Below are 14,139 nucleotides of genomic sequence, written 5' to 3'. Positions count from 1 at the left end.
AACATATTTAAATACATAGAACACATTCAATTATTGAATAACAAAAAATAAGAAATCTTTATCTTGACCATGCGGAATGGATGAATATTTTACCATTTGAGTTTGGCATAGAGGTTTGATAAATGTAGATGTTGTTATACAATATATGGGTGGTCAAGATAATATATTTTATAACTGCAGTGCCTATAAGCTTTCTGTGCGAGAGATTGAGGATAGAGGTAGGGAATGCAGGTATACATCTTTAAAGAAAATGACTTATAAATGACTTGACATGCAAGGACTTTTGTGAAGTTAATTACTTGTGACAATGATGTGTTAGAGACGGCAGAATTTGGAAAGAAGCATGGATATGTTTAAGCGCATCTTTATGAGCATAATGAAGGAGAGGATGTAGTAGAGAATAATGAGGATGTTGGCACCAATGAGGTTCAAGTTAGTATAGAAGGAAGTGAATTGCACAGTGTGAATGTAAATGTAGCTGAAGATGAGGACTTAGAAAAGGACCTTAATTATGAACCTCATGTTCCAAATGAGTCAACTGAAGAAAAGATTTCCACAGATGATGATAAAGAGTATATTTTGGCAAGGCAAAATAAGAAACTTTATAGGCATGGAAATCCTATACGAGAAAATGAAGTATTTTCTTTAGATCACACAATGACACTATTACTTCTAGTGAGAACTACAATGCTCTTAATCATTTAAGTGAAGACGATGGTTACATAAGTATTTATGAAGATTTTAAAAATGATGAAATAATTCCTCATAGTAGTGATAATGAATATGAAGTTAATAGGATTAGGAAGCAAAGGAAACACATTGTATATGATCCAAGCTGTGATCATACCAAGTTAAGGTTTATTTCTGGAATGAAATTTAAAGGTCATGATCAATTTAGAGAAGCAATTCAAAAGTTCGCTATTTGTAATGGATCTAATGTAAGGTGGGAAAGAAGTTCCGCTAGAAGGGCTAATGCTAGATGTATTATGGGATGCCATGGAAGGTGTATGCCAACAAGCTCCAGATAGAGAAAACTTTACTGTGAGTACATAAATAGAGGAGCATAACTGTTATTGGAATTTTGGAAATAAACAAGCAAGTTGCAAATGGAGTGTAAAGAAGTTCCTAAGCAAATTAGGCGGAATAATGATTGGGGTATCAAGGAGTTGCAAGATGAATTGAATGAGAAGTATGGCTTGACAGTGAGCTTATCAATGTCTTTTAGAAAAAGGCTGTAGACATGTTGCAAGGTCCCATTGAAGATTATTATGCTAAACTAAGGTCATATAATGTTAAGTTGACTAAGGTAGATAAGAGTGAAAGATTTGAGTTTATGTTTGAGGATGGGGTAAGAGATGAAATGGCAAGGTTCATGAGGTATTATATAGGGTTTAACTATTTGGTGAAGTCATTTAAAGTGGCTTATAGACTTCTAACTAGATTGGATGGTTATTTTCTAAAGACTAGATTATGAGGCATTCTTTTAACTATCGTGAGGAGAGATGCTAATAACCAAACGTATCCTTCAGCTTATGTTGTAGTCGAGATAGAAGGTCAAGCTATATAAATACGGTTTTTAGCACGTTTCTTTAAGGAGCTTGGTGTGGGTGAAGGGCTTGGCTGGACCTTTACTAGTGACCAACAAATGATCATTTTTATTGTTATTGTGCCTTATGTTTTCTAGCACTATACAAATAATGGCAATCTTTGTTGCCTTATGTTATGTAGGGTCTCATCAATGTAATTCAAGAGTTAGCTCCTTGTTGTAAACACAGAAATTGTGTTAGGCATATATATGCCACTTAGAAGAAAACATTCAATGAAGGAGACCCAATATCACCCTATATTTTTATTCTCTGTGCTGAAGGGTTGTCCAGACTAATTTCAGCTGCCATCAATGAAGGTTTGCTCCATGGCTGTGCTATTAAACGGGTGCCCCAACCCTTTCACACCTATTTTTTGCGGATGACAGCCTGTTGATCTTCAGAGCCAAAATTGAGGAAGCAATAAAAGTTAAGGAGCTAGTTGCTACTTATGGGAAAGCTGCTGGACAAGACATTAATTTCACTAAGTCTTCCGTTTGTTTTTCGAAGAATACGTCAGAACAGGATAGAACAAATGTATGTGCAGCTCTTGGGGTAGAAGAGAAACAAGACTTGGGATGCTACTTGGGCATGCCTTCAAAAGTGGGAATCAATAAAAAATAAGTGTTTCAGTTCTTGAAGGATCGTATGTGGAAAAAATTGAATTCTTGGAACAAAAGATGCTTGTCTCGTGCAGGTAAAGAAATAATGCTAAAGACAGTTCTGCAAACCTTGCCTAATTATGTCATGAATTTATTTTTGTTGTCGAACGGAATTTGCGTTGATTTGCAGCAGATTATGGCTAGGTATTGGTGGTCGAAGGGAATTAATCATGATAAAGGAATCCATTGGATGAGCTGGGATCGGATGTGTATGCCGAAATGTGTAGGAGGACTTGGGTTTAAAAAGTTACGAGAATTTAATTTAGCTATGTTGAGTAGAAATGCATGGAGAATATTTTCCCAACCAGATTCTTTAGTTGCGAGATTGCTGAAAGCTAAATATTTCCCTCATCGTAACTTCTTAGATTCGAAACTTGGAGCAAATCCCAATTATCTTTGGAGGAGCTTGTGGGAATGTAGGAATTTATTGCCTATTGGAGCATGTAGGAGGATTGGAAATGGGAGGAACACGCTAGTCTGGAGTGATCCTTGGGTACCATCTCTACCAGCTTCAAAAATATTCACACAACAACCTGCTAATACTTCTATTTTCTTAGTCGCGGATCTCATCACCAATCGCTGTTGGGATGAGACTGTTATTCGATCATTATTTCAGGAGCAGGAGGCAGCAGCAATTTTGGCAATCCCATTATCCCAGGTACAGCAGAATGATGGTTGGTTTTGGAAGTTTGAGAGGAAGGAGCGTTTTTCTGTTAAAAGCCTTTATAGAGTTCAAACACAATTAAATTTGAATGCAGAACAAGAAGAGCTCAAGATGATGTGGTCTCGATTTTGGAAAATAAGAGTCCCTCCGAAAGTTCAGAACTTGGTCTGGAGGGCTTGTAACTCTGCTCTTCCATGCAAAAAAAATCTGCTGATACGGAGGGTAGCGATTTCCAATGTCTATGTGTTTTGCAATGGGGGAGGCGAATCAGTAAAACATGTTTTAGTTGATTGCAATTTTGCTAAGTGTTGTTGGCAGTTCTTGGTGTTGGTTTCGTTGACTCTGAGGCTTTGAATCTAACCACGTGGCTGTATGAAATGTTAAAAATGATAAAGGTTGAAGAATTCCAATTTGTTCTAATGTTGTTATGGGCAATATGGGAACAAAGGAACCAAGTAGTTTGGCATGGCAGGTCTAGGAGCTCAATTCAAGTCGTCTCTTATGCAAGAAGGGTGCTGCATGATTAGCTATTGGCTAAGGGGGTCAGCAACTTGGGCCCAGCAAATTATTTGGCAGTGTGTTGGTTGAAACCTGCTACTGGTATGGTGAAATGTAATGTAGATGCTGCAATATTTGCCAACAATAGTGTGGGTCTAGGCTTGGTGGTTCGTGGACCCTAAGGCAACTTTATTGGCTCTTTGCAAAAAAGGGTGATTGGAAGATTTGAACCTTTAATTGCTGAAGCCTTAGCCATTAGGGAAGCATTAAGTTGGATTAAAAGGTGGAGTTGGTCCAACGTGATTATTAAGTTAGACTCCCAAATTTGTGTGCAGGCTTTGATTGACCCTTTATATGAGGATGATTCCACATTTGGTTCTCTAGTGTTAGATTGTAAGAGTCTTATTTCTGAGATTGTGAATGTAAACATCTCTTTTGTTCGTCGGTCTGCTAATAAGGTTGCTCATGTGTTAGCTAGAGCGTCTTATTTTATGACAGATCAGGTGGAGAAGTTGGTTGTTCCACCCTTTTGTATTGAACAAGCTTTGAGGCTGGATGATTAATGAAATTTCCATTATTATTCAAAAAAAAAAAAAAAAAGAAGAAAACATTCAAGGGGGATAACTTCAAAATACTCTTTTAGAGAGCAGCAAGATCAACTTATAAGACATAATTCATGGGGGTTATGGAAGAATGAAAAGAGGAACGTGTTGAAGCTCACTATGCCTTTATGAAATAAAATCCTGAGAAGTTTTTCAAAGTGTTTCAAAAATAGACTAAAAAATGTGATATCATTAAGAACAACCTCTCAAAAACACTCAATGGCTATATTATGCATGCCAATTATTGACATGTTGGAGGGAATTAGACTGCACTCATGGAGAGGATGCACGCAAAAGAGGAGATGATACTAAAGTCAATTGATGACATTCCACCAAGAATTAGGAAAAAGCTTGAAAATAACAAGTTTGATACAAGGTTTTGCACGCCCAAGACAAAAATTGGAGATAAATTTTAAGTGAACATGGGGGAAGATGCTTTTATAGTTAATCTAATTGCAAAGCAATGCTCATGTAGGATTGGCACATTATTGGCATTCCTTATTTTCATACACTTTCATGTACAAATTATTTTTTTTTTCATGTATAAATTATATGAAATACCAAGATACTGACTTCATAAACCCATATCCAAAGAAAGAAGCATATTTGAAGACTTATAAGGATGCACTTCAACCATGAAATGGACATAAGATGTGGCTTAAGGTTATTAAAAATCCCATAACACCACCAAAATATGATAAAAGGTAAGGGCTGATAGGAAGAGAAAAATTAGAGTTGAGGAGGAGTGTAAAAATGTTGAAAAGCTTCCTAAAACTGGTTAAAGATGCTTATAATATGGTCATAACAAGAGAACTTGCAAACAACCTACACAACCTGAATCTAGTTTAAAACATGTTTGCTTTCTTTAATTTATAACAACTGTAATTAACTGCATTCTTCAATTCATTGACAATTGGTTGTTAATGGCATGCGTGGGTGAAAAAGATGGGTAGACCAAAAAAATCTCAAAATGAAGAAAATCAAGGCAATGACCAGACTCACCCGACTCACCATGAAGTATGTCAATAATCTAGAAAATAGACCGCTGCTAATGTAAGTTAAACAAACTCGTTCTTTCGTTGAATTAACTGCATTATGTCTTCTTTTATGAACCTCTTATTGTAACAGAAGAGGGGAAGGCCTCCAAAATCCAAAACAATTAATTTAGTCAAAAACATGACTTTGACAACTCAACAAAGAACGACTTAATCAAATCTAGCAATAATTGCTTCAAAGGGATAAAGCCATTATGAGATTTTAACTTATTTTTTATAGGATTTCTCTATTGTAATGTTTTTGTTATAAATGCAAAATATTGATAATTTAAGTTGGTTAATTTCAATAGGCATCAAAGGGATTTGTTATGCAAGCCACAACATAATCCCTCTGCTGATTGGGTAAAATGTGTTAGTGGATATAGAGCAACAACTATAGTGGCTGCTACAAAAACAAAATCGAAATCTAAGGGTAAGGATCTAGTATCATTACCATCTCCAGGACCAAATAACAATGGCAGTTGCATCGATATCATGATAAGAACTCAAGAATCTGCAATCAACAAGAAGTAACAAGGCTCATTGATGTCTTTTTTTTTGCTGAATAGATAGGAATTTGTTGTTAAAGTGCAGCAATCTTAATTTTGGCTTTTTGTAATGATTATTGTTATATGTACTTTTCTATGATAATTTGCACATATGAAGCTAATTTTGTGGAGCTTTAGCTGTTATTATACAGCAACTATAGTAATATGTTCGTTTGTTAGCTATTGTGCTAAATTTGAGCTTTAACTATTAGTGTATGTGAGAATTTGATACTCGTTATTTTGGTTCTGCAACTTTTTGTACAATTTATAAGTAATGCAGAATATGAGTTTGAACTACTGTTTTGTTAATTTAGTTAAGTTATATAGCTATACATTGAATTTTTATAAAATATATATAAGTTTGAACTACTGTTGTGTTAATTTATTTTACTGTTTTTATTCATTGAATTTTTAGATGCTTATATACTTGATTACTGGGCAGCCTTGTACTACCTTGCATTAGTTAGTGTGATTGCTTGCAGGATATTAAAGTAATTTAATATAGTTATTTGATATTAAATTAATTTGATATTAAAGGAATTGTGGCAGCATTAGTTATTTGATATTAAGTAATTATTGATATTAATATAATTGGGCTGAATATATAAATTCACCCTTAAACTTTACAATTTTAACCTTGTGGCATCCTGAACTTTGTAAATGACCTATCATGCATCTAAACTCATAAATTTTGATAATATTGCACACCTTTTAGCACTAATATCAATACTTTTTAAAGTTTTTTCCCTTTATCTGCAAAATATCGACTTTATATGTATTTAGCGTGACTTTAGAACAATAATTTGCATAAATTTTAACGTTTAATGAGTGTTTGATTGATTTAATTTTGCAAGTTAAAGTGTTTAATAAAATAAAATTGAAATTTGAAAATTGAAGTGTATAATAGGTGTAAATTTATAAGTTAAAGTGTTTAATAGGTAAAAATAAAATTTGAGGATGCCACAAGGTTAAAATAACAAAATTCATGGGTGAATTTATGTATTTTACCAATATAATTATTTTGTATCGTTAACTTTAAAGTTACGGCAGCAACTTTTCTTTTTATAAGAGGCCATGAGAACTTGTTTGCTGGGTTTACATGTCATGAAAATATTACATATGTTCATTCTCAAAAAACAACAAGCAAAATATTTAAAAATGTTGAAAAAAGACAAAGTACAAATTTCAAAATACTAAACTTGTCATTCGCAAAGTTGTCATCACTTTCATAAAAATACATAGCTTCGTATGAACCTCAACATAATCTATTACATTTTCATATACACATACCCTACTCTTATGTTTATGTCATCTGTGATGGGAAGTAACACAAAATAACGTCACAACCAAAAACTTTCCCACTTGAATGAATCTATTAGGAGTAACAATGAGCAACAAATTCAAGTAACACAAGCTGTCCCAAATCATACATAATCAAAAACAACATTCACCACACGAACACAAATCTTTTTACATGGAAAACTCCTCCGGTGTGAAGGATAAAAACCACGGGACCTCTCCTCCGGTCCAAGGAAATGAAGTTCACTATCACAAATATTGTCTTACAAATTACAGCAAGCTACAACCACCAAAAATGTAGCTATACCACAAACAATCACAAAACAAATGTGTAGCAACACAATAGAGTAATCACAAAACACAGCTGCTGTTCTCAATGCATTTAAAAATGTTCTACTCATCCAAAAATTAAACTGATCAGCCAAAATCTAGAATTAGATGTTAGGAACATGCTCACCAAAAATCAGATCAATCCGACAAAGGATGACTGCCGAAACGCTGAAGAAGATGAAGCTATGCAGAGTTGGAAGCAGAACAGGACAGCTTCGAATTCAGAGCCAGAACTCAATCTCTGAACCTCCAAATCAAAATTCCTTCTGTGAGAATCAAGAACAGAGAGTAAAGAACAACATTTCCAAAAATCACAAAGATCCAACTGTTGGAACACCAGGAATCTCTAGAACACGATGGCTGGTGCTGGATGGGGCTGTGCAGAAAAAATCCTCTCCTCTCCTCTTCTTTTCTATTTTTCTCACACTGTTTTGGATGAATGTATCAATCACATAGCAGCCAAACATATCAAAATATGGCTGTTAGTTGAGGGCAAAAATGTAAAACAATAATTAGTTTAGTGGACTTCAAAATATGGGCTTTTACTGTGACATCCCAGGTTTGGGGCACAACACCTTAGGCGAATCCCACATCGGCTACGCACAAGGTGGAAGTCCTATACATAAAGGGTGGCAACCTTGAACATGGTAGACGCGTTTTGGGCTGGCAGAGCGGAGGTTTTCCCTGGCCCAAAAACAAAACCGTGAGGGTTCAGGCCAGGTTTGGCACCCAAAGCGGACAATATCTACCATGGGCTGGGCTGTTACAATTTGGTATCAGAGCCAAGCCTTGTCCCTCTGGCCGGTGGTGGGGCAAACCTCAGCGAGGACGCTGAGTCCCTAAGGGGGGGTGTATGTGACATCCCAGGTTTGGGGCATAACACCTTAGGCGAATCCCACATCGGCTACGCACAAGGTGGAAGTCCTATACATAAAGGGTGGCAACCTTGAACATGGTAGACGCGTTTTGGGCTGGCAGAGCGGAGGTTTTCCCTAGCCCAAAAACAAAACCGTGAGGGTTCAGGCCAGGTTTGGCACCCAAAGCGGACAATATCTACCATGGGCTGGGCTGTTACATTTACCACATAGGAAGGGAACCCAAACCCAACAATTCTCCCCCTTCCCAACTGTGTGGAAGACGTGCCCAAACCGGCACTCAAACGACATATTTCAAACTTCATTCTTGGTAGAGACTTTGTGCACATATCAGCACCATTATCATCCGTATGAATCTTCTCAAGCTCAACTGACTTAGAATCCAAAACATCACGGATCCAATGATATCTCACATCAATATGTTTAGATCTACCATGAAAAGTTGGATTCTTACCAAGATGAATAGCACTCTGGCTATCGCAAAATAAAACATACCTTTCCTGAGTAAAGCCAAGCTCACTCACAAACTTTTTCATCCATAGCAACTCCTTGCATGCTTCAGTAGATGCAATGAACTCAGCCTCTGTAGTAGATAAAACAATACATTTTTGCAACCTGGATTGCCATGCCACAGCTCCCCCTGCAAATGTAATCAAGTACCCAGAAGTAGACTTTCTAGAATCAATATCCCCAGCCATATCAGAATCAGTGTAACCACAAGGCATAAGCTTTTCAGACCCAAAACACAACTTCAAACCTGAAGTACCACGGAGATATCTCAATATCCATTTAACTGCATTCCAATGCCCCTTACCTGGATTAGAAAGAAATCTACTAACTGTACCAACTGCATGAGCTATATCTAGTCTAGTACAAACCATAGCATACATCAAACTTCCTACTGCAGATGCATAAGGAACCTTTTGCATGAATTCTTTCTCTTGCTCATTGGAAGGAGACTGCTTCACACTCAATCTAATAGATGTAGGGAGAGGTGTACTTACAGCCTTAGCCTTAGCCATATTGAACCGTTGTAGTACCTTCTCAATATACTTCTCTTGTGAAAGCCATAATTTCTTGCATCTTCTGTCACAAATGACCTTTATGCCAAGAATCTGCTTTTTCGGGCCTAAATCCTTCATAGAAAAAGACTTGCTCAAGTCTTTCTTCAAATTCATAATTCTGGAGGAGTTAGGACCTACAATAAGCATATCATCAACATACAACAACAAAATGATAAAGTCATTGTCAGAAAAACTTTGCACAAAAACACAATGATCAGAAGTAGTCTTTTTGTAGCCTTGCTGAACCATAACAGACTCAAACTTCTTATACCACTGCCTTGGTGCTTGTTTTAAACCATACAAGCTCTTTTTCAACTTGCAAACATAATTTTCTTTGCCCTTTACCACAAAACCTTCAGGCTGCTCCATATAAATTTCCTCTTCTAAGTCACCATGAAGAAATGCAGTTTTCACATCCATCTGCTCAATCTCTAAATCAAGTGTAGCAGCTAAACCCAAGATAACCTTAATGGAAGACATCTTAACCACTGGTGAGAAAATTTCTTCAAAATCAATCCCCTTTCTCTGACTAAAGCCCTTGACAACTAATCTCGCTTTATACCGTGGGGATGATGAATTCTCTTCATGCTTCACCTTATAGATCCACCTATTCTTCAAGGCTTTTCTATCTTTAGGAAGCTTCACCAGTTCAAAAGTATCATTGTCATTTAAGGATTGCATTTCATCTTTCATAGCAATAATCCATTTTGTCTTTTCCTCACTCTCAACAGCTTCTTGGTAGCATTCTGGCTCATCTGCATCTGTTAACAATACATACTCATTAGGAGAATACCTTGTAGATGGAATATGATTTCTGGTAGACCTTCTGACTGGAGCCTCTTGTTGTCCCTCAAGTGTCTCATACTGATCATCAGTAGCATCATCTACAGGAATATCAACCTCATCGGCCTCTTCAGTATTATCCTGAAGATCAACCTGATTTCTAACATCAACTGCAACAGGTGTTGAAGCTGACGGAATTGGATCAACATCAACCAAGCTGTTATTCTGAGGTTTTGGTTTCTCCACTTTGCCAATATGTTCAATAGTCTGATTTTCAATAAAGACCACATCACGGCTTCTATAAACTTTCTTCTCAATAGGATCATAACACCTATAGCCAAACTCATCTTGACCGTAGCCAATGAAGATACACTGTCTTGTCTTGGCATTTAGCTTGGACCTTTCATCTTTAGGAACATGAACAAAACATTTGCACCCAAATACCCGTAAATGATCATAAGAAGGCTTCTTACCATACCAAAAACTATCAGGAACATCATTATGCAAAGGAACGGTAGGAGTAAGATTGATGACATGTGCAACTGCATACAATGCCTCACCCCAAAAGGAATTAGGTAGTTTTGCATCTGAAAGCATACATCTAACTCTCTCCATCAAAGTTCTGTTCATCCTTTCTGCCAAGCCATTCAACTGTGGAGTCTTAGGAGGTGTCTTCTGATGTCTGATACCATGCTCTCGACAATAAGAATCAAATGGCCCAAAATATTCACCTCCATTATCAGTACGAACACATTTCAACTTTTTACCTGTTTCTCTCTTAGCATAAGTGTGAAATTCTCTAAATGCACCGAGTACCTGATCCTTTGACTTTAACACACGAACCCAAAGCTTTCTTGAGTGATCATCAATAAAAGTCACAAAGTACTGTGCACCACCAAGTGACTTATCCTTCAAAGGACCACATACATCTGAGTGTACTAATTCTAACAACTCTTCTTTTCTAGAAGGAGGATGATGTTTAAAGGAGACCCGTTTCTGTTTTCCGGCCAAACAATGCTCATAAGTGTCTAACTCTCCACCTTGCAAACCAGAAAGCAAATTCTTCTTAGCTAGAATATTCAGACCCTTTTCACTAATGTGACTTAATCTCTTATGCCATAATTCTGTTGAACTATCATTTTCAACTGCATTCACAAGATCTGTAGGGATAGTAGTCAGTAGCCAATACAAACCTGAACCTCTAAACCCTTTAGCCACAACCAAAGAGCCTTTATAAACAATGCCATGATTAAACAAATTGGTGCCATATCCATCATTATATAAAGTGTCACAGGATATCAAATTCAACCTCACATCTGGCACATGTTTAACATTCTTAAATATCAACTTCATACCAAGGTTGGTCACCACAGTTACATTGCCAATGCCCACTACTTTGGATACAGATCCATTTCCCATCCGTAAAGTTCCAAAATCATCAGGAGTGTAAGATGTGAAGAATTCTCTCTTTGAAGCAACATGGTGTGCAGCTCCACTATCAAGTACCCAAAGAACCTCATTGCTGTCAACATTAATCATACTTCCATTATGAACAACAGCCAAATCAATTGAAGTAGCAACACTGACACGATCACCATTTTCATCATTGACATTCTTTTCTTGCTTGCCTTTATTGCATTTGTTATCCTTTTTCCACTTGTAACAGTACTGTTTGATATGCCCAGATTTACCACAATAATGACATTCAAGGCCCTTATACCTTGACTTTGATTTACTCCTACTCTTGCTTCTATTGTTGTGATCATGACTTCTATTTTTGCTTCTCCCCCTGTTTTCAGTAACCAAAATATCTGACTGTGATGTGGAAGCACCCTGAGTTCTCCTTCTTACTTCTTCATTCAGAACACCACTCTTCACATACTGCATAGTTACAACACCATCAGGAGCAGAATTTGTCAAAGATACCCTAAAGTTTTCCCAAGAGTCAGGAAGTGTATTCAACAACCAAAGTCCCATAATGTCCTCATCAAACTTGACACCCATATTGGATAACTGATCAAAGATACCCTGAAATTCATTTACATGGTCAAGTACTGAGCTCCCTTCTTTATACTGCAGGTGTGTGGCTTGCTTAAGTAAGAACAACTTGTTGTTACCAGTTTTAGAAGCATACAAAGATTCTAGCTTTTCCCACAAAGTTTTGGCATTTGTATCATTAACAATATCATTATATACATTATCCTCAACCCATTGCCTAAGAAAACCACATACTTGCTGATGCTCAAACTCCCATTCTTCATCAGACTTAGACTCAGGTTTACTAGTAGCAAATACAGGCAAATGTAGTTTCTTTAAAAACAAAAGATCTTTCATCTTTCCTTTCCAAGTGTGATAGTTTGTGCCATCCAAACAAATCATTTTACTCATATTTACCTCCATAATTCAAACAAGCAAAACTGCTCAATCAACAAAATAACTGCAGCTCTGATACCACTGTGATGGGAAGTAACACAAAATAACTTCACAACAAAAACTTCCCCACTTGAATGAATCTATTAGGAGTAACAATGAGCAACAAATTCAAGCAACACAAGCTGTCCCAAATCATGTACAATCATAAACAACATTCACCACACGAACACAAATCTTTTTACGTGGAAAACTCCTCCGGTGTGAAGGATAAAAACCACGGGACCGCTCCTCCGGTCCAAGGAAATAAAGTTAACTATCACAAATATTTTCTTACAAATTATAGCAAGCTAAAACCACCAAAAATGTAGCTATACCACAAACAACCACAAAACAAATGTGTAGCAACACAATGGAGTAATCACAAAACACAGCTGCTGTTCTCAATACATTTAAAAATGTAACACAATGGAGTAATCACAAAACACAGCTGTTGTTCTCAATACATTTAAAAATGTTCTACTCATCCAAAAATTAAACTGATCAACCAGAATCAAGAGTTGGATGTTAGGAACAAGCTCACCAAAAATCAGCTCAATCCGACAAAGGATGACTGCCGAAACGCTGAAGAAGATGAATCTATGCAGAATTGGAAGAAGAACAGGACAACTTCGGATTCAGAGCCAAAACTCAATCTCTAAACCTCCAAATCAAAATCCCTACGGTGAGAATCAAGAACAGAGAGCAAAGAACAACATATCCAAAAATCACAAAGATCCAACGGTTGAAACTTTAGGAATCTCCAGAACACGATGACTGGTGCTGGATGGGGCTGTGCAGAAAAAACCCTCTCCTCTCCTCTTCTTTTCTGTTTTTCTCACTCTGTTTTGAATGTGTGTGTCGATCAAAATAGCAGCCAAAGGTATATCATAAATATGGTTGTTAGTTGAGGGGCAATATTGTAAAATAATAATTAGTTTAGTGGACTTCAAAATATGGGCTTTTACCACATAGGAAGGGAACCCAAGCCCAACAATCTATTTCATAATTACAAAAGAGATTGCCATAATATGTAAATAATATACATCTTTGACTGTATTTCATCCTTGCATTTTTTTGCTTGAAGAAATTTAATTCTTGCTGCATAAGCTCATTGCTCTCTCTAGCCGCTGCCAAGTCTTCCTTTCTTCTCGTACACTTCAACTCAATATCGCCAAACTTCTCTACATCAACTTTTCCTTCTCCTCTATCAGCTTAATTAGTTGTTCCAGCGACTGCCTTTGCCTTAACAACAATTTCATTACTTCCTTATCATAAAGTTGGCTCTGTAGATCAAACCATTGAAAAAATCCATAGTCATTATCCTATAACATGAAATTAACAACAACATCAACAATACAAATCAAGAATTTCAGGAATTCAAAAAACCCATCAACCATATCTTTCCTTCCATATTGGGGATGTAAAGAATCGCCTCCCCAGGTTTCAACTCCATGATATATACAATTTAGCCTTCAAGTTATGCCCACACAATACTTGAGCTTGCAAACTGATTGACATCTTTGAGGTTTCACCCATATTTATTCCTTGAACTGCTACTATTTGTAGAGAATGAGTGCCGATGATTGAAGAAAATGTGAGCATTATCAATGAAAAGGATTCTGAAGTAAGGAACTGGTTTTACCAATAAATGAAATTGAGTGTTCAATGAAGGCAACGTTTATTGATAAAGGGGAAGATAAGGTCCAGTTGCAAAACGATATTGTTTAATATACTTTTATGTTTAGGTTAGTTTTCTTATGTGGTATGTCCATGTGGACGTGATCT

Source organism: Jatropha curcas, chromosome 7, assembly GCF_041381405.1.
Source record: "Jatropha curcas cultivar XTBG-Jc1 chromosome 7, XTBG_Jcur_1.0, whole genome shotgun sequence".
Lineage (NCBI taxonomy): Eukaryota > Viridiplantae > Streptophyta > Magnoliopsida > Malpighiales > Euphorbiaceae > Jatropha > Jatropha curcas.
The sequence above is the reverse complement of the archived record's forward strand: the minus strand, read 5'-3'. Positions refer to the sequence as shown.